Here is a 5000-nt window from a genome sequence, read left to right on the forward strand (position 1 = left end):
ACGGTAAAGAAAAGTTCTATAAATTCGCGCGTCTTCTGTTCGGTGCTTGTTTAAAAAAAGGATTTCGTGGTCGTTGACAGCAAATATCTTGTCGAGTATTAAAGAGTTGTGAAAGTTTAATAAATTCGCGAGACCAAGGTTTTTAGCCGCAAGAATTTTTGAGATGGTGATGACCGAAGGGAATTTATCGGTCGGGTGTCAATTCTTTATGCGCTCCTCTGAAGAGCAACTAGGTCAACACATCGCAACTCCGACTTGTTAGCGGTGCAAATTGTGGCATCTGTTTCCTGGAGAAACCACACCAGTACATAGCTTTCTGATGTTCCGTTACGTACTCGTAGTATCAATCATATTGGCTGGAGGTACTTTGCACAAATCGACGCAAATACACTCAACTTGGCGAAATTTAGAAATTTAATTAAAACAGCGAAGAAAAGTAATACAAGAAGCGGGGGTTTACTCTGCGACATAAGCGTGAACATAAGCATGGCATAAGCGATGTAAACCGGGAGTGACAAGCATATAAGTATAAGCATAAGAAAAATGAGTCGTTTCCATTTCCTTATGCTTATGCTTATGTCGCGTTCATAATTGTCACGGTAAACCGGGTGAAACATAGGCAGAAGCATATGACCGAGGTGTCAGCTGTTTTTTATGCCAAAGATGGCGTCCGAAGAAATGTTTTACGACAAAACTTGCTGAGGCGGTTTGCATCCCTGCCTTTAAGACAAATGGTAAGATGATTTCAAGGATATGAACAATAAAAAATCTTTCCTTTTATGAAAGTCTCATTGTTCTTTCCTCTTTCGGAAAATATCCCTTACCCAACAGGACCTCTTCCTGTTATCTCGTTCTCTCTTTTGTCGCCGTCGTCTTCTTCTACGTAAGCAGCGATAGGAGGTTTTGACGTGACGTCATCGCCGCCATATTGCTGGACGAAAATTCCATTTCCAGGACGTATCATTTGGTGAATATTGGACATGTATGAAGCTTAATTTAAGAAAGTGCTCCCAGCTTTCAAACCAAGCTCAATAAACAGCAGCATGCAGTAGCAATGAAACACGACAAAACATAAAAACTTGATTGCCCTGCAAAGAAGTTTCACATACAAATAGTACACTGATCGTGATAGGAAAAATGAAAAGGAATAGGATATTTGAAATAAGTTCCAAGTATGCATTGGGTGACTATCAAATAGATAGATATTTTATTTTCCATTGTATATCAATGTAAGTAGTGTACAGAATCGATAAAAAAAAGCTTGAGTTGAAAATATTTGCGATATATAAACCAATTGATATATTGATATAATTGATATATGCGATAGAGTTGAGAATATTTCTGCGATAGAGGGCCAGATAAAGGGCCAGACTGTCAACATCTAGAATTTGCGAACGGAACTTTGGGCGCGATGCTCAACGAGTTTGTCTTTGAATTCTAAAGGTCTCCGAAGAGTCTCTTGGCCGAGACGAAACGCCGCGTCAGACTAGCCACGAACATTTCACAAGTATTTATATATTTCTGAGGTTAAAAAAAAAAGCACTAAGACCAGTTTCAGATTTTAAATCTCCCTCCACATTCTGGGGGTTCTGAATTATTTACCGACTTCCTGGCGTACTGCCATTGTTATGCAAGCGATCAATAAAAAAGAATAGTTCCAGTCCATTATCCCAGAGTCTCCTAAGCAGGATTAGAAAGGTACGTATAATGTATACGGTACAATATATGTCCCCATAAATAACGCACCTACCCTCTCAGGGCCCTCACCCGGTGACCAAAAAGCCCGAGGACTCTGGGTACGAGATTGATGGCTAACTCATGCAGAAGGTATATTGAAGTGGCAACTGGTCTATTACCGCGGCCTGTCGAAACATAGCCGTTTTGTGCAAGGTCCATCCCACAAAGACAAGATTTTGTGCAACGGTTTTTGCTGCACACTTATCACTAGATTTGATGATAAAAATTACGGGCAGAAACATACTTATTAAAGACAACGTTTCGGTGTCCTCATGACACCATCATCAGGTCAAATATAATATTTTACAGATAACTCGAATATTAATGTTCAAGATTAAGTTCAAAGTCCCTAGAGGCTAGGTGAAACGTTTTGCCTTTATCGAGTCACTTTGGATATTCAGACACGGTTTGTGCTCGCGAATAAGGAACATTTCATACACAAGACAATCAAATTTGCATGAGCATTTCTTAAGAATGCGAAACATGTCAGATGTTATTGTTCTTGATTGATGTCGACTTTGGCTGTGATTGAATATTGAACCAGATCTTTTATGCTCATCGATCCGTTTGTAGAGATGTCGACGCGCGCAAATTTGTAAACTACTGATTGTTCGTTGATCAACGCGGGCTTGATTTCTTTATGTTTGAGATCTTCTCCAACTTTTCGAGAAATAAAGACTGGGCATAAGTCGATGTTTAACGGCTTACCAAGATCTTTCAACTGCTTGCGCACAGAGTCAGCTGATTTTTGTTCCTTGAACGGTAGAACAATTCGTACTGATTGCGGGTCAGGTGTAGATTTGCGTGGAGGTGCTGGTGTTTGTTTGGATGTGATAAAATTGGAGATCATAGAGTGAACAAGATGTTCAGGATATGCCAACTGTAGGAATAAGGTCTTGAGGCGGCTACACTCTTCATGAAATAATGACCAGTTAGATGATAGCTTGAAAGCTCGGTCTAGCATGGTAATAATTAAGGATTTCTTATAACGATTATCAACGTGACTATTATAATGTAACAATAGACCCGTATTGGTCGGTTTCACGTATACACTAGTCGTAATATTCTGACCGTCTTTTCTTAGGACCATGCCTAAGAAAGGGAGAGTGTTCTCAGTTGATAGTTCCATAGTAAAGCTAATCGATGGGTGGAGATCACTCAAAGCATGCAGAAAAGAATAGGCAGAAACTTCATCCTTCATGGTAGTTAAAGTATCATCAACGTAGCGCCTGTAGTATGATGGTAATTTGTTCTGGAGCTTAAGTTGTTCCTCAAGACTGCACATGAAGGTGTTAGCCATGAGAGGACCGAGAGGAGAACCCATAGCCACACCCTCCGACTGCTCTTTAATAAGAATGTTTCTGCCCGTAATTTTTATCATCAAATCCATTACTTATCACTAGAGACTCTGAATTCCTAAGCTTCTCTTCTCGTGTAACGGCGAGTTCCATGTATCGTCATACAAAAGTCTTTTTCAAAAACTTTTCATGGCTTAATTAGACCTTTACTGCGATTCTGTTTCACATACGTATGTCAGATATGTGACCATGCGAATTAAAGCTCACACGCTCAAGCGCAAACCTTTATTTTCCTCATCATAAGCTTGCCTTACTGGAACCAGGCTCAAGCATGGGCGGAGAATTTACTCCTTTGTCGAAACTTTGTCAGCAAGCCATTCCTCTGCCTCGTTTCCCCATCAAGAAGAGAATGGGTACGAGAAACTCCTCGCACCCAGCCTCCAGGGAGAAAAGAGGTTCAGGCTGCTTTCGTTCCAAGAACATCTTACTTGTTCTTGGAAAACCGGAAGTGAACAAACCTGACATGATTGGCTAGTTTTTCGACACAAAAGCTAAATATTGTCCCTTTTCTTCCTCCAAGTAAAACATCAGCACAAAGATTCGAAGCTTTTAACGCTTAAATTTCATCTATCAGGTTGGTGAATCATAGAATAACTTATTGATCTAGCAGAATGTAGTAACAGGAAAGGGGTTTCGTCTTTATTTTGACTTCCACTCTATGTCAAAATTCTCCCTGCGTTTGTAATTGAGTTAATTTAGTTGTAAGCTTATTATAAACTCTTCGATCAGTTTTTATCAAATTTCCGTGAGCTTTGCCGGATGACCGACTTTTTACCCGAAAGTTAACCGGGACTATTCTTGGGAAACTAACGTTTCAACAAAGAAAACCTACGAATCCGGTAATAAAGCGTTCGGATCGGTCACGAATCCATGAACTTCTACTCTCTTGTTGCCGCGGTCTAGATCACAAAGTAAGTTTAAAATGACCGTCTGAGGAACCATTACAAAAAGTTATAATTTGTCGCTTTCGGATGAGTTCAAGACGGCACCAACTGTTCAAATAGTACGAACACAATTCTTCGGTATAATACTTCACGAAAATATCAGTGCACATTGATTTTCAAATATCACGGCTGATGAAATGTTTTCGTCTTGAAAATAAATTCATGGTATCATCAGAATGCGATTCATTCGCGTGTTCGTTGGCTATGATTGTTCACTGAAAATAAAGCAAAATTTTAGTGTAAGAAAGGAGATTAATTCCCCGAGGAGTGGTTTGGGGCAGTATCGTGGCTGTTGAAACATCACGTGAAAGTGAAGAGTCCAAGAGATTCCCTTGTAAACAGATTTTTCACTGAATCCGGGCATTTCTCCGCTTTTTCGTTACGTCATCGTCGGCTTGTGACAGCAAGTAATGTGCCAGATCGAGGCCTGGGCAAACTGCTTCAACATTTGCTTCAAACATCCCTTCGATGTTTTCTGCTCTGGTGGGCAAACTGCTTCAACAGTACATTTAACAAATTGATGTCAGTTTTTCATGCGTCTGTCCTGTTATTGATCATGAATTGCGTCATAACATTGTCAAAGTAGCTGTGGATCCACGAGGCGATAGCCGAGTGGATCCGCAGACTACTTTGACAATGTTATGGCGAAATTCATTGTCAATAACAGGACAGACTCATGAAAAACAGTCATCAATTTGTTTTTTACAATAACAAAAAGGCAGAGGGGTCACAATTAAGTCGAAACACGAGAAGAAAGCGAGACAAAAATGCGAGAAACTTCAAGCTGAAGGGAGCAATATCGCGTCATTATCGCATAAATATTATGCGATATAAAAATTAGCCAATGAGCGCGCGAGAATTTTTGCAGTCATAGTAAAACATCATTTCAACCCATTCTCTACCTGTGAATTAACTATTATCGTTAATTCCTAATTTGCTCTTAATTTACTATTATGGTTAA

At 39.8% G+C, this 5000-nt stretch overlaps 2 protein-coding genes across 2 annotated transcripts in view; one reads left to right on the forward strand and one right to left on the reverse strand.

Moving 5' to 3' along the window:
* LOC138049282 (uncharacterized) overlaps positions 1 to 5000 on the reverse strand; it is a 71204-nt gene that overhangs the window by 50064 nt on the left and 16140 nt on the right. The gene's annotated exons all lie outside the window — the stretch shown is intronic.
* The window catches only part of LOC138049285 (cyclic GMP-AMP synthase-like receptor 3), a 51860-nt gene continuing 50391 nt past the window's right edge, over positions 3532 to 5000 (forward strand). The window contains exon 1 of the mRNA XM_068895490.1: positions 3532 to 3669. The gene's annotated coding sequence lies outside the window, so the exon portion shown is untranslated. The remainder of the gene's footprint in view (positions 3670 to 5000) is intronic.

Source organism: Montipora capricornis, chromosome 5 (genome assembly GCF_036669925.1).
Source record: "Montipora capricornis isolate CH-2021 chromosome 5, ASM3666992v2, whole genome shotgun sequence".
NCBI lineage: Eukaryota > Metazoa > Cnidaria > Anthozoa > Scleractinia > Acroporidae > Montipora > Montipora capricornis.